Source organism: Ursus americanus, chromosome 8, assembly GCF_024610735.1.
Source record: "Ursus americanus isolate L20-20 chromosome 8, mUrsAme1.1.p, whole genome shotgun sequence".
Classification (NCBI taxonomy): Eukaryota; Metazoa; Chordata; class Mammalia; order Carnivora; family Ursidae; genus Ursus; species Ursus americanus.
Window position 1 is genome coordinate 74,139,420 of NC_142134.1, and position 25,331 is coordinate 74,164,750.

The following is a 25,331-nucleotide window of genomic DNA, read 5'->3' on the forward strand; positions in this document are numbered from 1 at the left end:
GGAACAAAACCAGTGGTAAGGTTCAGAAATGGAAATGCCAATATAAAGGATGAAATGCTGGAATCTTTTCAAGTTGTAAACCAGAGGGAGCTCAAGTGAGAGACTTAATATGTCTATCAATTTCATATCTGACCGTTTCATATATCTGACAGACTTCGCATGGCCTCTTTCTGTTGAAAACATTTTTCTTTAACGTTTGTTTGCTAAAAAGTGTAACTCCAAGCGCCAAATTCCCTGGCTTGTGTACTGAAGATATTCAGCGTTTTGAGTGTTAAGAAGAGCTGCGAATTAATCCCCGGGAAAAATTCCTTCCATTTCCAAGTCTGCCAATGCAGGGTTTTCAGAAAGGATAGTTGACCAAGGAAATTAAACTCCCTTTTACTATGCAGATGTCAAGAAAGAGCATGGTCTTCAAAGCAAAGCTATGAAACAGAAGAATTTTTTCTTCACTTTGAAATATATTTTCTTCTTGCTGTTGGTATCTAAGTAAGTTTGAATGCCCTCTGAAAGGTTTAGTTTCTTTATCCTTTGCTACTGTGTGGCACTGACTTTTTTTATAACCCAGCAACAATGTCATGTAAAGGAAATTTAACATTTCAATCGCAATATCCAATTCTCTAAAATGGAAAAAGAATAAACTGGAATTAACATACACACCATGGAAGGCTGGAATTTTAAATTTGGCCCGAATTGTCCCAATACTTAGAAATAGCAGAATTATTTTGTGGTTAGAGATTCTTTATTTAATAGTATTTATAGAATGTGGTGCATGCTGGTCGAGCAGGTTAATGTGCTGCCTTTTTAATAGGCAGCTATTGCCACTGGCTTACCTTCCATAAGACATGCACTTGGATTTGTTTTTCAGTGCTGTGAGCACTAATGAAGGCCAATTTAAAGCAATTTTCTTGAAGATTGCTGCTCAGCGCCGTCTGACTTGTAATTCCAACACTTATGCCAGGCAGGAGGGTGTAGCAAGAGGTTAGTAAATACAATTATATTAATATTGGTGTTATTTTAGTTACTAAGAGGTCAGTTATCTAATGTATGCATTATATAGCATGTATTTCAGTTATGTAACGTATACATCGACTACATTGGGTCTGTATTAGTTGACTAGACCCAATATATTTAATGCGTACATTACACCAATAACTCCAGTATTTTAGCAGGCATTGAAACCAAGTGTCTGAGGAAGGCACAGCATGTAAGTATTCATGTTCAGTCTGAGCTTGCTTTGAGCTGATGAATGAGGGCAAAAGATCCTTTTTTTAAACTCTAAACTGTAGTAGGTGAGTTATTTGGTGTGCGTTATCTTAGATGTGTCACTGCTGTGTTTACCATGAAATTATTATATTGTCAGGCTTTTTTGTTTTTTTTTTTTGAGAGGTGAAATTGTCTTGCTCTGTTACAGATATGTTATTTGTTTATATTTTCCGAACAGGGTGTAATCTTTCAGAACGTACTTATCAGCATAGAATCGAATGGCTCAATTGGAATACAGAATTCGGACAGAGATGAGTTTAGTGATCTTTGCACAGTGAAAACTCAGTGGGTCCCTCTAGCTCAGTGACTTCATTATTAGAAAAATAAGAAAGAGAAAAGATGGCTTTTATACATTCTTCTGTCATTTTGTAGCCTCCCAGCCATTTTCAGGTTTCACTTTTCATTTTAAAAACAAAGTTTCATAGGCTCCCTTCCAAACTGTTTAATTTACTGCTGACAACTAAAAACAAAAATGAGGCATAAATTGCTTTTGAAAACTTAGCAAGGTACCTGCGTTACTGAGCATAATATTGTATAGGACTTAATTGAGTATAATATTTTATATCTTCAATTCCTTTCAGACCAAAATGAAAAAATGTTCTCTTTGAGGCAAAAGATAAAAATGATTTTTAAACACAACGATTAAAATAGGGTACTTTTTATTCTTTTTAATTTTAAAATTATGTCTCCTTGTCTAAGAGAGATGGCAGAGTTCCAGGGAGGAAAGCTTAAGGATATCTAATATGCAATCCAAACTAGTAGGTGGGTATTTGGAAATTCTTTTGCAATTTTTGAGCTGCAACATGGAGATTATTTAATTTATCAAAGACATTTTGTGGAACTTAAATTGAAAAGAAAACAGATGATGCATGCTAGGTAAATTTTGACATTTGAAAAAAATTACTTAACTTTTTCCCTCTGAGCATCGATTTATTATCGACATGTAAGGATGTGCCCTTTTACATGAATGCCACAATTATAGAGATAATTTAAAGACAATTTAAAATGAGGTCATTTGAATTTCCATTGTTTTCAGTGATTTGCATTTAGTTCGATAATTTAATTTTTTTGTATTTGAATAATGCTGAAGTAAATCAGGATGAATTTTACACTTTGGGCCTTTCCCCCCCAGTTTGTGTTTTGATTTGCATATAACAGAAATGCATTTACAAAAAAAGGAAATAAAAGAAAACTTTGAGGTTAGCATTGAGGCTTCTTTGAATGTTAAAAAAATGAGGTACTTTACAAGTGTAATGTGCATTTTTCTGGTGCTCACTTCGAAAGAATATCAGATTCATATTGATAGCAAACAATTTTAAGAGACTTTATTACAGTGTGGCTTTTGTAAAAGTGTGAGAACACATCCTCTCTCTCAGAGTCTCTCTTTGTCTTTCCATTTACGTGGAGAATAAGGAAGTGTGTGTAATTTATTACTATTAAGGAACTTTATGAATGGTCTTTCTCATATTTCCCCCTTGGAAGCCATTAGATAATCTGTTTTTGTAATACTGAGTCAAACATTTGGTTTAATATTCTTTTTCAGAACAGACCACATAATCATAGGATTATTAGACATGTCATAATTTTTAGAGGTGTCTTAAACCCATGCATGGTTGGTTATTCCTGTGCTGAGTTTCTTAAAGTTACAATCTTTAATTCTTGTTCTCAAAAGCAAACAAACAAAAAATGTTACCCAAGATACACATAAAACATGCATTAAAGGCGTTTCCTACTCTATGTTTTTTTATTATCCCTCTACCTTACCACCCACCAGTGTTGTGGATTTAAGAGAGTCGACATAATTGAGTAAGTAAATTACCAAAAACCTAGGCAGCTGTTGCAGACACCTAGCAATTGGCTGTTCCTTGGTTCTAATGTTCTCGTATTAGCACATTAAAACAAGCAGAAAGGGGGCTCTTAATTACGCCTTGCTTTATGGGAGCACAATAAATTCCTTTTGTTGACCTTCCTGCAAGCTCAATGGTGTTTTTGTGCAGTGTTGAATTAAGAGATATCAAAAGTCATAGATTGAAGGATTATTCTGAGCATTTCAAGAACGTGTAAGTAGGTAGTAATGAACCCCCAATACAACCAAATCTGCTCCTCTGAATGCGAAAGTACCAGTTATTCACCATTTCAAACTGACAGCTTGTAAATGTAAATTTTATTAAATGCACAGCAATAAAAATTTGTAGGTTTCTGTCACTTTGAATTTTAGTGGCTCAAAATGAGGCCTCTAGCCTTTTAAATCACAGCAGGTAAAAGCAGAGCTCTCAAGCATTCAGCATTTTAAAACGGGAACCTTTTTCGGGTTTCACTATGTGCATTTGCTCACATAATATCCTTTGCAGGATTCAAGAATGGATGTGTTATGTCGTTTAACAGGCTTGCATTTTCCACCGCTTTTGCATCACAGGTCACCAAATGTTTCCCGGGCAACCCTAGGAGAGACAGAGGGAGATAAGAGAGGAAAAGAGGGGTGGGTGCTTAAAAGGAAATAAAGAAATTAAAGAGATAAAAAGAAAGATAAATTAAAGAGGATGTAAGAAGGGGCATCACGTTCATGTTTCACAATATGAATTGGTGCATTTTTAAAGAACTGGTCAAGTTCCTTCTCATGGACATTATGGAAAATATAAACCTGATTGAAGTCATATAAAATAAACATATAGTGAGAAAATATTGTGGGGAATATAATCTTGGTTAAAATGTCCTGAGGACTTCTAAAACCTGGAAGGAAAATCAAAAACATGGATGCATCAAGGCTCAGTTTATTGGACAAAATGAGGATTAGTGCTTCATTTAAGGAAGTCTGATGCCAGATTTAAATAACAATTGTTTCCTATGTTGCTTCTTAACAGAACTATTTTGTTTCTCTGGTTGTTGTCCTATAGAGAAGTAGTTTCCACCGATAACCTGACAAATGTCAGAGTTTAAGCACAGGACTTGAGTATGCAGTTTGTCAAATAATATTATTTCACCTTGGTGAATATTGTTGCCATGAGTGACTTTTCTGATGAGACTTACGAGAAGGCGTTTGGCCACCTGCAGTTGTTAAATATCCCCCTGGCACTTTTTCTAAGAGTTGAAGTATTACCCCTTGTTTTGGCCACATTCCAGTTTGGGCTAATGGCATTCATCCTTTCGAAGTTTCCTTTGCAGTTTTAATTGAGTCTGACCCTTTTCTTCACTTTTAGGAGCCTTCCCCCTGCCCCCCAAAACATTTCCATTCTGGCAGGAAGAGGGAAGACAGTCATCCCTTCTCTGACTGAATTTCTGAGAGTATTAGGATGTTCTGTACATGATCAAAGTAGTTAAGGGTGAATTTCAACAATGCGCGTGTGTAAGTAGTAGAAGACATTTAGCATTTCTAAATCAGAAACATTATTGGGTGGTGGTTAGAATCTTTCTTCAAAAGCTTTTACTTTTAGGGTACTGTAAAGGACTACATAAAGCAGTTATTTTAGTCTCAGAGTTTCAACAGCTCATTTTTAAAGTGGTAGAAATCAAGAATGTTTTATGATAATTTACACATATTTAAAAATTGTGATTACCAAGAGAGTAATCACATCTTGGGAGGCTCACTTTCCTTTCTATGTTAAAAGTCAAAATCCTTTCTTCAAGACCTGTGTGGACCAGCTGACATCCTACTTGAAGTTCCAATTTTAATAACTCTTGCTATTGCTTCATCTACTGAATCGAGACCAGAGTTAAGTATGGAGTGTATACCAGTCAGATGGTTCTTAAGTTTTCCTTAGCTAATATGTTTAGATTTGAGAGGTGGTTACTTTTGAGAATATTTCTATTTCTGGTTCACTTCTGGCCGGGTCTGCTGCTAAGGTCAGCTCTGTCTTGTTAGGATTACCAATATGTGGGTGGATCGCTGTCCGAGGGAGGCAGATGGAATAAACGTGGACAAGTGGCCTTAAAATCACGGAATGTCAGACTTGGAATTTCAAGGCTCACATTCAGGCATCTTTTTTTTAACTTAGTTCATGTTAAAATTTTTTTTTCTTTCAAATTACGTAAGTAATATATGACTATTAAAAATGATAAGTTATATAGGGGCGCCTGGGTGGCACAGCGGTTAAAGCGTCTGCCTTCGGCTCAGGGCGTGATCCCGGCGTTACGGGATCGAGCCCCACATCAGGCTCCTCCGCTATGAGCCTGCTTCTTCCTCTCCCACTCCCCCTGCTTGTGTTCCCTCTCTCGCTGGCTGTCTCTGTCTCTGTCAAATAAATAAATAAAATCTTTAAAAAAAAAAATAAGTTATATAAAGTAAAATAATTTACTCTCCCCTCATCCCCCTCAATCCTAGAATCTTCCTAGTGGTGATTACTGATATTACTTTGGCATTGGTCCTTCCAGACACAGGTATATTTTCATACATAATTTTATTTTATGTGATTTATTTCAGACATAAATGGAATTACACCAGACTTCTTACGCAACCTTTCACCTTATAATATTACTTAAAAAGCTATCCATATTAGTACATATAGATACACCTAATTCTTTTTGACTGGGGCTTATAAATCCATCCAATTAAGCACCTCCCAATGTTTTGTTATTATAACCATGTCCTTTGCCCCTTTTTACATACATGCGGGATTATTGCTCTGGAATAAACAACGGTGGACTGTGCAGAATTCCCCTGATTTTGTAATTGTGGCCCCAAGGATCCATAGAGATGGACTGATTTGCCTAAGGACCCAGAGTGTTGGCAAAGCCAGGACCAAAGCCCAGGGCTCCTGATTTGTAGTTTACTGACTTTTCTGTGACACCATATATGGTGGCTCCTTGGAGGCTCTTCCCCAATCCTCTGTTCACAGTCAACATTCTGCTCTCCTCCTCGGAGGCTGGGGCAGCAGCTTCTGGCAGCTCCCAGCTGCATTCCTCACAGAGGACTGCCCTTGGCTGCAGGAGACTGCTCTGGCCAAGGTTATGCCCCCCTCCCAGAGAGTGTCTCATGGTGAGCGATCGGCTGATTTAAGAATACAAAAATCCGACTCTCCTCTTTCTGATTTGAGACAACTCTGAAGAGCCAGGGCAGCTCCAGAGCACCGTGTGGAGTGGGCCAAGGCCTCAGCTGCAACCGTATTCAGGGTCAGCTTCTCATGCTGCCCAATCCTGACTTCCCTGCGGGACTGTCTCACTGGAATACTCACCAATCAACCCTCTGCATGCAGTTCTCCAGCTTGAAATCTGTTTTCAGGGAATCCCATCCAAGAAACCATATGGCTTCATGTATATCTTCTCGAAATATGAGCTTGGAAATTCAGAGGCAGGACAAGAAGTAATGTTCAGAACTAGGGAGTGTCAACAGGATCTGGGATTCCTATAGGCTTTAAGACTAGGTGCAAGCATTTCAGGCTAAGCATTGCACAGAAACGGTGCTGGAAGAAAAAGTGCAGAACAAGGAATGAAGAGGGAGATGTAGAGATGAGAGGAGCTTCTTTAAATCATTTTTGGGAAGAGAGAGGATAAACATCAATAAATAAACAGGCATAATAGGATGGGAGAAATTTTGTTCACTGGAGTACAGTTTTTAGGGATAGGACTATCTTTAGGAAAATGCAGAGATTCCCATGATGCTGTCCCATTTCCCAACCTTGTCTCCAACACCCTCAACCCGAGTATGCAGGCATAGGCTGGCGCCAAGATCTCAGAGGATAGAGAAGGAGAAATCTAAAGTTCTAAGGGAAATCAGGAAGAAGGCAAATGAAGAGAGGGTAGCTGGGTATTGCCTAGAAAAGACAAACTGAAGGGACCTGGGCAGAAAGGAGGCTGAAATATAACTCTGAAGGATAAGAAAGTCTGAAAGGATTTCTGTCAAGTTGTTCCCTATGGACTATGCAATTCAAGACAACTTCCCCTCACGCTTCCCTACCAAGGACTCTGTCTACCGACCCTGCCCCCAGCGTCCATTGATTAGACTTGTAATAGATCCCCAAACCCAACTGGGCCAGTCAGAAATTTGGAATTGGGATTCAGAGACAGAGAATTCATCTCTGCACACAATTGGAATTATAATAATGTAAGCCCAGGAGCTGAGGCACGGCTGTCTTCCAGACAAGGAAGCAAAGAATACCAGGCTAACTAGAGTGGAATACAGTATATGCATAGAGAAAAATAAATATGAGAGATAGGCAGAGTACTCTGTCTTCCGTATGGATTTCTAGGTCTTGCTTAAAGTGTTCTGAGAGGCTCAGCTCCATTCTTGTCCTTTGGTTCTGTAGGATACTACTGTATCCTGATAATGAGTTAAGTCTAGTCCAAGTCACATTTTACTACTTCAGTTGAAAGAGTTTTCCCCTTCTGGGTTGTTTATGTGAAGAAACTGGAAATACTAACTCAAAAAATATCACACCCCCTTGTTCATTGCAGAATTATTTACCATAACTAAGACATGGGAGCAACCGAAGTGTCTGTGGATGGATGAATGGATTAAGAAAATGTATATATATACACAATGGAATATTTCTCAGTCATATAAACGAAGGATATCTTGCTATTTGTGACAACATGAATGAAGCTGGAGGGCATTATGTCTATTGAAATAAGTCAGACAGAGAAAGAAAAATATTGTGTGATCTCACACTTATATGTGGAATATGGAATCTAAAAAGAAAAAAAAGAAAAAAAAGAGAAACGGAGCTCATAGATACAGAGAACAGATTGGTGGTCACCCGAAGTCGGGGTGGGGGTGGATGAAATGGGTAAAGGGGGTCAAAAGGTACAAATTTCCAGTTAGATGATGAATAAGTTCCGGGGATGCAATGTATGGCATGGTGACTATGGTTAATGATACTGTATTGTGTATTTGAAAGTTGCTAAGAGGGTAGATCTTAAAAGTTTTCATCACAAGAAAAATAATTGCAGCTTATGTGATGGATGGTAATAGGACTTATTGTGGGGTGGCTATCTATGTTTTACACCTGATACTAATATAATGTTATGTGTCAATCATATATTGATAAAAAAATCTTAACTAAGGAGATTGGTACCAGAAATTGGGTTGAAAACAATAGTCCTTTAGAAAACATGTAGAATTGGCCCAGGTGAAGTGATATAAAATGAGGTAAATAATGAAGATTTCTCTAGAGTGGGACAGGAAAGTAGCTTGATTTTGTTACATGCAACCATACAGATTTGGCTAATGACTGCAGTGGGAAGAGGAAAAATGCCAAGAGAAAAGCATTTCACAAATTCCCTTAGAGATCACTAGAGAAAAGAAATGGGCATGGAAAGGAAAATCCAGTGTTTATCAGGTAAAAGTGTTCAGGAAGTGAATTGATAACAATATTTATGTCTTTAGATGATGACAATGTTAGGAAGAAGCAAAGCCAATTCTACATTTAAATCTGACTATGAGCACTTACAAATGAAAAAAGCAGGGTGCCTGGGTGGCTCAGCCGTTAAGCGTCATAAGAAGGGGGGAGAGCAAAGACAGAACCTCATGTGAAGACACTGAGAACAGAGAGAGGAGGAGGCCACCTGAAGACAGAGGCAGACATTGCAGTGATCTGCTACAAGCCAAGGAATGTCTGGAGCCACCAGAAGCTGGAAGAAGTAAAGGAAGATTCTTCCCTAGAGCCTCCAGAGAAGAGCGTGGCCCTGGGAACACTTGACTTTGGACTTCTCACCTCCAGAACCATGAGAGAATAAATTTCTTTTGTTTCAAGCCACTCAGTTTGTGTTACTTTGTTACAGTATCCCTGGGAAGCTAACACACAACCCCTCCATTTTTTTTGCACAAATATGGTATACACCGTTCTACATTTTGCTTTTTTCATTTTTTTTAAAAGATTTTATTTATTTATTTGACAGAGAGAGAGACAGCCAGCGAGAGCGGGAACACAAGCAGGGGGAGTGGGAGTGGGAGAAGCAGGCTTCCTGCCGAGCAGAGTCCATGATTTGTATCCTTGAATCTTTAAATGTAGTATATGATATTATTTAATTTTATAGTGTCAAACCAACTTTATATTCCTGTGTTCAGTGCTACTTTACTCTATTTATGCCCTTCTTTCCCTGGCTTATATGCTGTTATAGTCATGTATTTTAATCCTACCCTTTGAAACACTACAAAATATGATGATGATTATTATGATTATATATTCAACGTGCATTTGTTTATGCACATATTTATCACTTTCTTTGCTCTTCTTACATGTCAGACCCTCCGGGATCATTTTTCCTGCCTAAAGTGTGGTCCTTAAAATTTCCTTTAGAGTACATCTAATGGTGGTTAATCTACTTTTAGTAGCCTGAAAATATCTTAATTTTATCTTTTTCCTTATGCAATATTTTCTCTGTGTATAGAAATGTAGCATGACAGTTATTCTCTTGTAGGGCATTGAAGATTCCGTTCCCCAGTCTTCTGACTTTCCACTGTGGCTGTTGAGAAGTCAAGGGTCAATATACCACTCTTTTAGTGGTAGCGTGCAGATCCTCTTTGTCTTTGAAGGTCTGTATGTTCACTGGATGCATTGGGGTGTGGGTTTATTTTTATTTAACTTGTTTAAGATTCACTGTGATTCTTGAATCAGTAGATGAATGCAATGCATCAGTTTTTATTTTATTTATTTATTTATTTATTTGTTTATTTATTTATTTATTTATTTTTAAAAAAGATTTTATTTATTCACTTGACAGAGATAGAGACAGCCAGCGAGAGCGGGAACACAGGCAGGGGGAGTGGGAGAGGAAGAAGCAGGCTCATAGCGGAGGAGCCTGATGTGGGGCTCGATCCCGTAACGCCGGGATCACACCCTGAGCCGAAGGCAGACGCTTAACCGCTGAGCCACCCAGGTGCCCCACTGCATCAGTTTTTAGAAATTCTTCCCCCCTTTATCAGCACAACACTCCCCTGTTAGCACTCACCCTGTTCCCTCTTTCATGGTGTCCCGGACTCAGATTAGATTCCCTATAGCTCTTCTCACTTTTTCCTATATGATTCTCAATTTTTATTTCATATGCTTAATCTTTTTTCTTTCTGTGCTGCATCCTGGATACTGTCATCTGGAATGTTTTCTAATTCACAAACTCTCTCATCTGTGGCAAATCTCTTTGTTGTGTTTTTAATCTCAAGTATTTTAATTTTCATGTTAAGAAATACTATTTAATTTTTAAATATCTGCTATGCTATTTTTAATAAAGTCCTCTTTTCCTGCAAATATATTCAAGCTTTCAGGCTTACCTTTTAGCTCTTTACACATACCAAGCAGATTTTCTTCATAATCTATATCAGTAACTCCGTTATATTCGTCCTGTCGGTCTGTTTTTGCTATCTGTTATTTCGGCGGATTGTCATTTACCGTGCCTTACTTCTTTGTGTTGCAAGGTATCTTTATGAATTGCTTATTTTTCTTGGAAAACTAATTGTGGGGATGTTTTGTGGCATAGGGTATGGGTGTCTACCTCCAGAGATGATTTTTTCTTGTTTTTTCCTTGTGCCTAAGAGCACTAAGGTTGGAGATCCACTTGAAGCTAAATTCATGGCTTGAATTTTATCAGTTATATAAGTGGCATAGGTCTTCCCTCATAGTTTGCTTTTTAACTTTGTTTACAGCAGTTTAAAAAAAATTTTTTTTTAATTTATTTGAGAGAGAGAGGGAGAGCGTGAGCGGGAGGAGGGGCAGAGACAGACAAGCAGACTCCTCGCTGAGCAGGGACCTCATGTGGGGCTTGATGTCAGGACTCCAAGATCATGACCTGAGCCAAAATTGAGACCCGGGTGCTCAACCGACTGAGCCACCCAGACACCCCTGTTTACAGTGTTTTTTATTGAACTAGAGATTTTTTTTTTTAATTTTAAGGAGAGTGTTAAAATTTTCCTTTGTCATTTTGTTTTTACTCCTAAGACGTCCTTCCCTACTCTAAGTCATATGTTCTATATTTTTTACCTAAAATACTATAAAGTTTGATTTTTCTATCTGTAAATTATTTTTATTTATAGTGTAAGATAGAACACTTATTTTTTTTCCTAATGAATATTCAGTAGTCCAAGTGCCAATTACTAGATAGTTCATCCTTTCCTTGCTGATTTAAAGTACCACATTTTAGTGTGCATATGAGTCTGTTTCTGGGTTCTCTATTCTGTCCCATTGGTGCTTTTACCTCCACACTGTCTGCTAAACTTGTTATTCTTTTTCAAAATTACTTGACTATCAAATTTTAGGATCATACCATCAAGTACCACATTAGGGCCTGTTTGAAAATTAATTGAAACTGGGTAGAATTTATGTAGATTTGGGTCTATTTTACAGTAACAACTTTTTAAAATTATTGAGTCTTTCTACCTATGAATACAGTATATATCTTCATTTATTTCTTCAATGATGTATTATAATATTCTCGACAAAATTTTTGAACACCTTCTGTTCCTCATTACCTTTGTAATTTGTGTTTGCTTGTGAATGGTTTCTTTTTTTAAATTAGACTTTCTACTTGATTTAGCTGGTCTTTAGAAATACCATTAGTAGGGGTGACTGGGTGGCTCAGTGAGTTAAGCATCTGACTCTTGGTTTTGACTCAGGTCTTGATCTCTGGGTTGGGTGATCAGGCTCCGTGCTCCACAGGGAGTCTGCTTCCCCTCCCCTTTCCCCTCCACACTCTCTAAAATAAATAAATAAATAAATAAATAAATAAATCTTAAAAATAAAAAAGAAATACCATTAGTTTTTGTATGTTGATCTTGTATCTAGCAACCTTAATTAACAGTAAGTTTGTTAGAATGTTTTAGTACTGTAAGTTTTTTAGTACTCGAAGTTTATTAGAATGTTTCCTTGGCTTTTTGATATAGTTGATCATATCATCTACAGAGACAGTTTTGTTTTTTGCTTCTCAATGTTTATTCCACTTAAAGTATTGAGTAGTAAGCATTCTTGTTTATTCCCAACTTAGGAATGCTTTAGTAGCTTTGCTATTTAGTGTGATGAAGGTTGTAAGAGTTTTGAAGATTTTGAGAGTTATTTTTTTTTATCAGATTATGTAAGTTCCCTTCTATTCCTCATTTTCTAAGAGTTTTTTTTTTTTAAATCATTAATTAATATGGACTGTTGCTGAATGCACTTTTGGTCTCTCTAATCTTGAAAGATATAAATTCTTTTGTCTTTTTGGGACCTGGAGTCACTTACACCTATAGTTTCAGTTCTGTCTATGGCTTTAATCTTCTGATTCAACATGGTTTGTATCTTTAATTCTATTTTTATTCTTCATTCAATTTTATATGTACACAGTATAGGAAATTGCCTGTTTATAGAACTATTTTAACTAGAAGTCTGATTGATAGATGTAGTAGGTGGTTCCTAAAAAAATATGTCCATACTCTAAGCTCTGGGACCTATAAATGTGACCTTGTTTGAAATGTGTTTTTACAGACGCTATTAAGTTAAGGATCTCAAGATGAGATCATTCTAGATTATCTAGGTGAGCTCTAAATCTAATAACAATCTAAGAGACATACAGAGGAGGAAGGTGGATTCTTTACATGGCCTTCTTTTCCTTCTCTCTGTATCATGTAGCCACAGGCCAAGGACTGCCTAGAGCCACCGGAAACAGGAGAGGCAGAAAAGGGTTCTCCACTAGAATTTTTAGAGGGGGTGCAGCTCTATGGACAATTTGGTTTTGGACTTCTGGCTTTCAGAACTGTGAGACAATACATTTCTGTTGGGGCAATTTGTTATGACATTCCTAGAAAACAAACAGAGTAGGGATGCTTTATTTATTCTTGTTATTAATTCTTTCTCTATTTTATAGGTTGCAAACCTCTTCCATGAGCCTCTTGTTTTTTAAATGAATATGCGTGATCATCATCTCCTTTTACACAGTGAGTCCATTGTCTTCTAAAATGCCTCTGAGGTTTTTTCCAGAAAGATTTATTTATTTATTTATTTATTTATTTATTTATTTATTTATTTGTAATTAAGGTAAAAGTGGAGTCATAGCAGTCTCATGGAAAGGTATGTTTCTTTTTTTTTTTTTTTTTTAAAGATTTTATTTATTTATTTGACAGAGATAAGAGACAGCCAGCGAGAGAGGGAACACAAGCAGGGGGAGTGGGAGAGGAATAAGCAGGCTCATAGCGGAGGAGCCTGATGTGGGGCTCGATCCCATAACGCTGGGATCACGCCCTGAGCTGAAGGCAGACGCTTAACCGCTGTGCCACCCAGACGCCCCGAAAGGTATGTTTCTTATTAGAGGCACTGACAACACAGTGGTCTCCTGGCAAAAACAAACCAACTTCGACGTTGTTCTTATTGACGGTACCAAAATAAGGTAGGATTGTACTTTCACATGGAACATGAAGACAGCATTTTTGTCACTCTAGGAGAATCAGGGAGGGAAAATAAATCCATAAGATTTATGGGCATTAGGTGAAATATACTCATCCACCGTGTGCTCAGGTAGTTCTGTGTACATTTGTGTGCTTGCATGCGCGTGTGTGTTAGTGTCATTGCTTATAGTATTTAAGACGGAGCCTTTTGTAATTTCCTGTGCCTTCTTTTCTAAGTCTGAGGTACAACTTTGTTTTTATAAACATTTCCCTTTAGAATGACTTCAACCTAGAAACTCTCAGCAGATAAAACGATGCTGCTAATAGTTCTTACGCCATCACTATTAATAGATCACTGTTCAGTAGCTCAAAAATTAAGTGCATTATCTAAATAGAAAATTATTTTCAAGATTTTTAGGATAAGGTTTTGCATTGCCATTATCTCTAAAAGCATGGATTTTTCCCCCACCTTGGTCACCAGTAGGGGATCTTCACATGCACTCAGTAAGTATTTTTCTCACTTGCTCACAAGAAAAATTGATATTTTGAGTGAGGGCTTTGGAGAGGAGACGCTGGAAGCTCTTAGCTTAGTGTGTCATACAGAGGAGCTCCGAGACAGGTATTTTTTCCCACAAGTACTTTGGCTGCGACCTGAACTACCGGAGCTCAGATTCAACATAATTGCAGCACAGCAAGGAGTCCCTTCTGGAAACCAGCTGCTTGATCAAGGATTCATTTATCAGGAGGATTATGACTCCAAACATTTTTCTAAACTGTTGTGGCCATTTAAGGGGGAAAAAAAGAGAGGAGTCTGGGGAACTAATTAGGAAGGAGTGGCTCCCCTCCGAGTCTTGACCTTAACCCCACTGAGAAAGTATGGGATTTACTTTACCTAAGTAAGAAAAGAACATAAATAGTTGGCAAAAATGCTTTGTGGTATGAGTTCCAGCAGGTAATGAATCGGCCTGATACAGAGAGAGAGAAAAAAACTGAAACACAAGAAAAACTCCAAATGCTTTAAAAATAGCAATTAAATGTATCATTATGGCATGTTATTATTTTGCACTTACTTTCCTGATTACAAGGAAATGAATTGTGATTAGCAAACAGAGTATAACATGCAAACCATATTTTTTTGGTCTTTGGCAGCTTACGAAGTTTTACCACAATTGTATTATTCCCATCAGTATATTGTGTTTTCACTATCCACATTAATGCCCTTCATTAATTTGGAAAATCCTCAGGCTTTGCCTTACAGAGTATCACTTCTGCATCTTCCCTACTCTGTCCTTTTCCAACTCCTGTTGAATATTATACCTTTCCATCTTATTCTCCATGTGTCTTAATCCCTCTTTCATTTTTTGAATCTCCTGAAATATTTGTGTTACATTCTGGATAATTTCATTATATCCCCCTTCCAGTTACTGAGCTGTTTCAAATGTACTGCGGGACCCATTCACTAGGAGTTCAATTTCAATGACTGCAGTTTTCATTTCTCAAAGTTCCATTTGTTTTTAAAGACAGAGTGTTCATTTTTGAAAGTCTTTGGTTGTGTGTTGGGAGGACTTCATAGAGTTTATAGTCTGCGAAACCGATAGACATAGAAATTTAGCTTCTTTGCAAGTCCATCTCTGCTATAATAAATAAACTGTCAGACGGATGAAAATGTAATAGAAAGCTCAAATTAACGAAAACAAGGGCTTGCACATCCTGCATCGTTTACAGAGTTCTTTAGTGTACTGGTATTTAATTTGATCTTCATAGTAATCTTATGAGGTGCTTACTCTTATTTCCATTGTATGAATAATGAAACTAAGTCTCAGAGACTTACCTAAGGCCCCCAAACTAGTAATAAGCAGAGCTGAAAGTACACCCATGCTCAATGCCTCTCAATCTATTCCATAATTTCCCAGTATATATCCTTAAATAATTTTTGTGTCTTTACCATGGGATAGTGGAGGGCTGAGTAATTAGGGAAAGGTGTGCTTCATTCCATTATCTAAAAACTAAACTTTCTTTGGAAAAAGCTAATGAGGCTTAGCCCAAGATATCTCTAAATATTTTCTCAAAATGGCAACGGATTTTCAGAGTTATTTTTCCGTACTTACTTGTTTTGCTTTTTACTATTTCTTGCTTTATTTTTTTCTACTTTTCTGCCCTTTCTTTTAGGATCTTATGTTCTTTTTTTTTTTCTTTTTTAAGATTTTATTTATTTGACAGAGAGAGAGACAGCCAGCAAGAGAGGGAACACAAGCAGGGGGAGTGGGAGAGGAAGAAGCAGTCTCCCAGTGGAGCAGGGAGCCCAATGCGGGGCTTGATCCCAGGACCCTGGGATCATGCCCTGGGCCGAAGGCTGATGCTTAACCACTGAGCCACCCAGGCGCCCCAGGATCTTATGGTCTATACAGCAATTTATAAATTGTAACATCTATTTGGATCATTATGAGGATGAAGTTAGATGATGTACATTCAAGTTCTTCATAAGGGATCTGGTCATGATGGGCATTCAAAAAAATAGAGATTTGTAGATTATTTTACTTGCAAAGAAGTATACTGTTAATCCAATGAAGTCATAATTCATTTTTATCCCTTATAGCATATATTAGTCGGGGTTCTCCAGAGAAACAGAACCACTAGTGTGCATGTGTGTGTATGTGTGTGTGTGTGTGTGTGTGTGTGTGTGTGTGTGTGTAGAGAGAGATGGAGAGAGAGAGAGAGAGAGAGACTGATTTTAAAGAATTGGCTCACGTGATTGTGGGAGACTGGTAAGTCTGAAATTTGGAGGGTTGGCTGGCAGACTGGAAACAGACAGGATTTCTATGTTGCCATCTTGAGGTAGAATTTCTTCCCCAGGAAACCTAGGTTTTTGAAAATTAGCCATTACACAGTGTAGTATTAATCCACGGCTTTGTGGAAACAGAGCCGATATTACATGTTTTTATTGAATTCAGTTAAATTATTTTTTTAGGAGAATGTTTCTTACGTATCACTTCAAACTTTAATTCATCCATATGTTGTTAGAAAGCTTATTTCCTCCCTTTGCTCACCTTCCAAAAAAGATATTTGAAAACTATTGGCAGCACTGGCTTCACTGTATAGCTCACCATGGTGACTGCTTTTTGGCAAATTTCATTTGAATATTTATATTCTAATGGGCTTACTTGATATCAAAATGAGACGCTTCAACAATAGGTCCTAACATAGATTTGGTGGTGTACTGAGCATTGTATATATATTTTCTTTTTAAGATTTTACTTTATTTTTTTACTCTTTTTTAAAAAAGATTTTATTTTGTTTATTTGAGGTGGGGGAGGAGCAGAGGGAGAGGGACAAGCAGACTCTGGCTGAGCATGGGGCCCCACAGGCTTGATCCCAGACCTGAGATCATGACCTGAGTTGAAACCAAGAGTCAGGCGCTTTAACCCACTGTGCCACCCAGGTGCCCCTTAAGATTTTATTTTTAAGTAATCTCTATGCCCAACGTGGGGCTCGAGCCCACACCCCTGAGATCAAGAGTCACAACTCTACCAACAGCCAGCCAGACACCCCTGTATATGTATTATTGATAAGCTTTAAAATAACCCTACGAAGTAAGTACTATTACTATAATCTCTATTTTATAGATGAGGAAATGGAAACTCGGAGGATTTAAATGACTTGTCCAAGGTCATAATCTTGACTACCAGTGAAAATCAGATTTGTTTGAATCTAGGCTACAGCTTTAACCACTACGCTCGAGTAGCAATTCATGTTCCTATAATATAAATTTATTTATTTTAGTACTTATAGCTAAGGCACTGGAAAATCCTTAAATACATTCTGAATCAAAGCATTGTTATATAGTAGGACTGAACTCTTGATATATGTAGGAGAATTGAGGCCTTTTTCACGTGAACCTTTCTATAATAAGGATCTAAGTACTGGAAATCAGTGTCTTAACTACTTCTAAGATTTCTCTCCTGGAATTTTTTTAGTTTAAAAGTAGAGTTTCTGATATAATTTTTTTTAAAGATTTTATTTATTTATTTGACAGAGATAGAGACAGCCAGAGAGAGAGGGAACACAAGCAGAGGGAGTGGGAGAGGAAGAAGCAGGCTCATAGCGGAAGAACCTGACGTGGGGCTCGATTCCATAATGCTGGGATCACACCCTGAGCCGAAGGCAGACGCCCAACCGCTGTGCCACCCAGGCGCCCCTCTGATATAATGTTTTATGCATCCTTAGATCTATATGATATCAGTAAATAGTATTTGGAAAAAAGGTTCTTTGGTCAAATAAACTTGGGCAATTTGGAATTTACAAAGTCCAAAGAGATTGTTTTCTTCAGTATTTCTCAGAGTATGCTGTGTTCCAGGACACGATTGCTTTGCAAACATGGGGTAGCTATAGCCACTTCTAAACTTTATTTGAATAGCATGGGACCAGTGTCCTAGAGAACACAGTTTTGAGAAATGTTATCCCAAGGTTAAGATAACACTTTATAATAGCATCTTGCTTGTTGGAATGTTTTAAACCCAAATTTAACAAAGTGGATGAGCTGGAAACCCAGACAGCAAAGGATCACCACTGGTAAAGCAGTTATGTTCTAGAGGAGAGCTGTGGAAAGCAAGGTTTCAGAAGGGATCAAAGTAAAGGATATTATGCCACTATTCTCTATGGAATCTGGAAATGCAGAGTTTCCTTAAAATCACTGGCTGCTCTATGCTGGTCCTCAAAGGTCAGGGAAATTCACATCCCCAAGGCTCCGGCAACCAAGTTTCAAATAATATTTTGCATTTGTACCATAACTTCTCTTTTCCAAAAACATGTCTCCATGTATTACCTTATTTAACCATGTCAGATTCAGTGGTAAGTTGTGATAGGTCTGGTTTTGACAGCTGTAGAGGTGATTTGAGAATTCTCCTGCTTTACAAATTTTTGGTTTTGTCTGGAGCTATGCTTGAGGAATCAGTGAAGCACATCCCTAAGCAATGAGGCAGAACTGCGGACAGCTGGAAATTGCAGCTCGCACACCAGCCTGGGGTTCTGGTGCTGGCAAGAGGGTGCTTTGTTTTTTTTTTTTTCCTTTTCAAACAAAGACTCTTAGATGCTTATGAAACGAACAGGTTTTCTATATTTGTGGAATCTGCGTATCACATCACAAAGTCCTCATCTGCCCACAGTGAAAAGGACTGTAGCTAACTAGTCTTCTGTTGTCATTGATATTTTTTTTATGTTTTTTTTTTCTGATTATAACATGCATTCACGCTCAGCATAAAAAATTCATGTGCTGCAGAAATGTGTAATACGGAAAGTGATAGTTCTTGATAATCTCATTACTATCAATGGCTGTTAAAAGCATGGTTTTTATTCTTCTAGATGTAATTTGACTATTTATTTACTATCAGATATACATATATACATTACATATGTATATATAATTTCTTTAAAGACTTATTTATTTACTTGAGAGAGAGTGAAAAAGAGAGATAGTGGGGGAGGGGTGCTCGAGGGAAAAGGAGAGAGAGAATCTCAAGCAGACTCCCCACTGAGCACAGAGCCTGCCCCGGGGGCTCAATCCCAGGACTCCAAGATCATGACCTGAGTCGATATCAAGAGTCGGATTCCTAATTGACTGAGCCACCCAGGTGCCCCTATATATATATATTATATATACATAAAATTTTAATTTAAGAATAACATACTTACAGAAAATTGCACTATCTTAAGGATATACCCTAGTGAATTATAGGAAAGTGGACACACCCATGTGACCACCACCCAAATAAAAAAATGGAATATTGCCAGTACTCCAAAAACTTGTGCCCTGCTCTTAATCACTATCTTCTTCCTCCCTTCCCGAGGTAACCGTTAATTTGACTTTGAATATCAGAGGTTAATTTTTTGAACTTTACGTAAATGGGATCATGGAGGATGTACTCATTTGCGTCTGGCTTCCTTTCTTTCCATGTTATCTTGATGAGATTCTTCCTCATTGTAACGTGGCAACTCATTCATTTTAATGGCTGCATAATTTCTCATTCTGTGACTATACCACAATTTGACCTTTGATAGACATTTGGAACGGCTCCAGTTGGGGGAGATCATGAATCATGCTGCTGTGAACATTGTTGTGCATGTGTCTAGAAGCATTTTGGTCAGATAGGCACTAAAAAATGAAACTGTCAGACCACCGGATATATATTCAGCTTTAGTAGATGACGCCAAACAAGTTGCTGAGATGGTTGTAGAAATTCATACTCCCACTAACAGTGCATGGAAAGTTGAAATGCTCACATCCCCAACACTGGACAAGGTCAGTCTTTCTAATTTCAGCCATTCTGGTGTGGGTGTTCACAGAATTTCTTAAAGATGTCTTCTGATGACTGTAATTTAAAAATTTTAATGTAACTCATTTAATTAACTTTTCCCTTAAAGGTTAGTTTATCTTGTTCTTCTTTAAGAAATCTTCACCTAGCCCAAGATCACGAAAATACTTCCCTGTGTTATCTTCTTAAAGCTTTCTTACTTACTTTATTTGTTTTAAAGTAAACTCTACGCTGAATGTGGGGCTTGAACCCACAACCCAGGGATCAAGAGTTGGGCTTGAACTCATAACCGTGAGATCAAGAGTTGCATGCTCTACTGACTGAGTCAGCCAGGCTCCCAGAGAGCTTTCTTACTTTAGACTTCGCTTTACAAAATGCCTGGAATTGATTTTTGAATATGGTGTGAGGTGGGAGTCAAGATTTATTTTTGTTCTATATGAATATGTAATTGGCCCAGGACTATTTATTGCAAAGAGAGTCATTTTCTCAGTGTTCTGGAGTGCCACTTTTATGATGAATCAAGAAAAAGTATATCTTTTGGAACTGGTTTTGTTTTGTTTTGAGTCCTTCAACACCATGTAACCAATTCCCTATGTTAAATTCTCTCTGATAACACAACTATGTGGCTTCTATTTTCTTGACTGATAAAGATATTGTTGGACTTCTTAATTTTTGCCAATGTACTGGGCATGAAATGGTACCTCAGTGAGCTCTTTGTGTGTGTGTTTCTGTGGTTATACTAAGGAGGCTGGGCATTTTTAAAAGATTTTATTTTATATTGTTTTATTTGATAGAGAGACAGAGAGCATGTGTGAGTGGGGAGGGCCAGAAGGAGAGGGAGAGAGAGAGAATCCCAAGCAGGCTCCACACTCAGCACTGAGCCTGACACTAGGCTCTATCTCACGACCCTGACTGAGATCATAATCTGAGTCAAAATCAAGAGTTGGATGCTTAACTGACTGAAGCACCCAGGCACCTCCAGGTTGGACATTTTTGCATAAGCTTATTGTGTGTATTTCATTTTCTGTAAACACCTTTTCATGAATTTGCTGATTTTTCTACTGGATTTTTGTTTTCTTATTGATTTTTCTCTTCCTATTGTTTTTTCATAGATTCTAGATATCAATTGGTTGTAAATTTTATGTGTTAGAAATATCTTCTCCCAGTTTGTGACTTTCACTTTCCCTTTCTTTATGGTATCTTTTCACGGAATCATTTTTAATTTTAATGTAATTTTAATTTATATATATGTGTGTATATATATAAAATACATAATCTTTTATGATTAACTCTTTGTGTCTTGTTCAAGAAGTCTATCTCTAGATAGGAAAGATAGTTACCTCAAATTATTTAAATTTTGCTTTTCACATTTAGAATCTTGATTGCATTGAATTGCAAGAGAGGGCGAGAGAGAGAGAGAGAGAGATGAGATGTAGGATTCCAATTTAATTTTTTCTTCTATGTGGTTTCTAAGTACTATCCTTTTATGTACTATCATATCTATTGTGTCAACTATCAAAGTTTCATGTGAGTGGGAGTCAATTTTGTGGCTGTTCATTTTGTTATAATGGCCAATTTGTTTATACCTGAAATAATACATTATACTTTAATTATTTTAACTTGATATAAAGCCTTGATATCTGTAAAGCAAGTTCTTTGCCCTTCTCTTCCTGGAATATCTGGAATATCTTCAGTATTCTTGGATCTTTGCCTTCCATATGCATCATTTGAATACTCCATGAATATTTCATTAGAATTGCATTGACACTGTTGGTCATTTGGTAGAACTGATGTATTTGCAATATTGTGTTTCTATGCATGCACATGGGATATTTCACAATTATTTAGTGTTTATTTACTGTCTTTCAATGTTTTGTAATTTTTTCCATATACATATTTAAGATAAAATCCTAAGTATTGCATGATATAGTTGCGATTGTAAATAGTGTCTTTTAGAAAAATTATGTTGTCTGTTGATCCTTTCATATCTTGCCCCTTCCCTTAATTTTCCTCATTGTTTATTCTTTTGGATGTAGTTTCACATCATCTTCCATTTAAAAAAGTCAGGGAGGTTTTGATTGAAAGTGAGCTTAATCTGTTTTTTGTTTATAACAGATTATAAACTATATATTATAAACTATAACAGTTTATTTTTTTATTTTTATTTTTTAAAGATTTTATTTATTTGACAGAGAGAGAGAGACAGCCAGCAAGAGAGGGAACACAAGCAGGGGGAGTGGGAGAGGAGGAAGCAGGCTCCCAGTGCAGGAGCCCGGTGTGGGGCTCGATCCCAGCACCCTGGGATCACGCCCTGAGCTGAAGGCAGACGCTTAACGACTGAGCCACCCAGGCACCTCATAAACTATAACAGTTTATAAACTAGCATGTTTACAATGCTGAACAGAACAGTGCATGAAAACTGAAATTTCAGGGGAGACCACGAGATGCAATGGATGAGCCACTCCAAGAGCAAATCCGCGAACCTAGATGTTACAAAGGTATGTCCAAAAACCAGTTCCATGATTATGAAATGACCCAGCCACCTGAAGGCTATAAAATGTAGATGGATGATCTGTGTGTGCGTGCATGCACACGTGTGTGAGCATGTGTGTGTGATGAGAAGAGTGTGATTTGTGGGCTGGGCTTTTCTTTGGGGGAGGGATGAAGCATGCTTAAGAACATTATTCATGACGTCCCCAAACTTGAAACAATCCATTTGTCCATCAGTGGTAGAGGGGATAACTAAGTCGTGGTTAATCCGTACCGTGGAGGGCAGTATGCAGCAAAGAAAAAGCACGAGCTGCTGCTGCACATAACAACCTGGATGGTTTCCCAGACAATATGTAGCAAAGAAGCCAGATGCCAAAGAGCACACACTGCAAGGAGTCTATTCACGGAAAATTCAAAACCAGGTAAAGTTCATTTACGGCGCTAGAACGGCAGTCACTGCTGAGAAGGCGGTGACTGAGAGATGACACAAGGGAGCCTGCTGGGATTCTGGATTGTACTATATGTTGATTTAGGTGGTGGTTACATGCACATGCAACACACGCAACACACACACACAAGCATGCACACGCACATGTGCACACATGTATATATGTGTGTGTATATTTGTAGAACCAAGGGAGGAGAGAATTTCAGGAAGACAGCCTTATTTATTTATTTATTTTGGTCCTGTAGGAGTTCAATCAATACATTCTATGGATCATTCCTATATTTTTCTTATGTTTTCAGCAGAAACACAGCAACACCAAGTGAATGAGCTGAAAGCATGGCCATTATTCTGCCTTACTCAACAATACTTTGTCTTTTTTTCCAAATCCATATTCACTGGGGCTTTAATCCTAAGGTCTGCATCTTCAAAATTATGAAATATTTAAAAAAATGACAGAAAACTAATGGATGACTATTGGATTTAAAATGATAGCAGAGAGTGGTGGCTTTGAAATCAGTTTACTTGTTGATTCACTTACTGTTTTTATACCTTAATTAGCGCTAAATAAAAACTTTCAGATGGTTTTACTCTTTATCCCATCCATTGACTGTTTTACTGTCTATTTTTATCTGAATCTAAAATTTTCCTGTTGATTTATGGTATTTCCGTGTTTCTCCTTAGATTAGTTTCCTGTGGCCATTGAGACAAATTGCCGTAAACTTGGTGGCTTAGGACAACATTGATTTTCTCATAGCCTTGCAGTCTTCAAATGCTAACTCAATGTTCCGGGCCGAAGTTAAGGTATTGACAGAGCTGCACTCTCTCCAGAGGCTCTAGAAGGAGACTTCCTTTCTTGACTCTTCCAGTTTCTGGTGCTGGCCAACATTCCTTGGCTGGTGGCTGAGTCACTCGTTTCTGCCTCTGTGGTCCCAATGCCTTCTCTTTTTCTGTCTGGGTCAAATTTCCCTTTGTCTCTCTTTTATAAGGGTACATGTGATTGCATGTAAGGCCCACCCCGATAATCCAGGATAATCTCTCCATCTCAAGATCCTTAATCACATTGTAAAGATACTTTTTCTGAATAAGGTAATATTTATAGGTTCCAGAGATTGGGACCTGTTATCTGTGGGGCAGTCACTATTCACTCTACTACACCTTGCCACCAAATTGCAAGTTCCATGGAAGCAGAGCCCTTGTATGTTTTGTTAAAACAGCTGTGAATGAGAATGCCTGGCGCATGGTAGGCATTCATGTAATATTTGTCAAATAAATCACTGGTTATAATGAATATGTTTGAAGACCTTCTTTTAGAACGGGGGAGTTCTGTTTTACTCCAAAAGACATACCTGATATCATTAGTTGGAATTTATGATGAAGGGCTTTAGTTCATCTCAGAAAGAATATTCTAATAACCAGGCTTATCTGTCCATAGTCCAAGTTGCTTCATGCTTTCATACAAGAAACTCCTTGTATCTGGATGTATTGCAACAGAGTTTGGATTATCATCTGTTAGGGATGCTAGAGAAGATACTTTATTTTTATTTTTTATAATAATTTTTTATTATGTTATGTTAGTCACCATACAGTACATCCCCAGTTTTTGATGTAGTGTTCCAAGATTCATTATTTGCATATAACACCCAGTGATCCATGCAATATGTGCCCTCCTTAATACCCATCACTGGCCTATCCCAGTCCGCCACCCACCTCCCCTCTGAAGCCCTCATTTTGTTTCCCAGAGTCCATAGTCTCTCGTGGTTCATTCCCCCCTCTGTTTACCTCCCCCCTTCATTCTTCCCTTCCTTCTCCTACCGATCTTCCTGCTATTTCTTATGTTCCATAAATGAGTGAAACCATATGATAATTGTCTTTCTCTGCTTGACTTATTTCACTTAGCATAATCTCCTCCAGTCCCATCCATGTTGCTGCAAATGTTGGGTAATCGTTCTTTCTGATGGCTGAGTAATATTCCATTGTATATATGGACCACATCTTCTTAATCCAGTCATCTGTTGAAGGGCATCTCGGGTCCTTCCACAATGTAGCTATTGTGGACAATGCTGCTATGAACATTGGGGTGCATATGGCCCTTCTCTTCACTATGTATGTATCTTTGGGGTAAATACCCAGTAGTGCAATTGCTGGCTCATAGGGTAGCTCTATCTTTAACTTTTTGAGGGACTTCCACACTGTTTTCCAAAGTGGCTGTACCAACTTGCATTCCCACCAACAGTGTAAGAGGGATCCCCTTGGAGAAGATACTTTAAAATTAGGTGGGAAGGTAGTAGCAGATGGTAGTCAGGTTTATCTTATGTAAGTGCTTTTACTTCTTCATATCTAAAGAACCCTAATCTCCTGAAATTTCTAGAACTCATCATTAAGCATTTTGTTAATCTATTGGTTTTATGACCACTGGAAAAGACTTCCCTAGTTTATGACCCTGTTGTGGGTATCCTACATAAGCTCCACATTTTCCTTTTCTGTGGATCAGCTCTATTGCTCTTTAGAATGGTAATGCGCCATACTGGAAGCTTTCAGTGTTAGC

At 37.8% G+C, this 25,331-nt stretch overlaps 1 long non-coding RNA gene across 3 annotated transcripts in view; it reads left to right on the top strand.

Annotated features, from left to right (window-relative positions):
* LOC148109607 (uncharacterized) overlaps positions 1-24,634 on the top strand; it is a 41,175-nt gene extending 16,541 nt beyond the window's left edge. Inside the window, exons 2-6 of one of the 3 annotated variants that reach the window (XR_015725593.1) lie at positions 9,616-9,730; positions 13,024-13,093; positions 13,194-13,226; positions 22,280-22,760; positions 23,468-24,634. This is a non-coding gene — a long non-coding RNA (uncharacterized LOC148109607). Of the gene's footprint in view, positions 1-9,615; positions 9,731-13,023; positions 13,094-13,193; positions 13,227-22,279 lie in introns of all 3 variants that reach the window. The other 2 variants (XR_015725594.1, XR_015725592.1) reach the window with 2 other exon arrangements.
* The last annotated feature ends 697 nt before the right edge of the window (positions 24,635-25,331 follow it).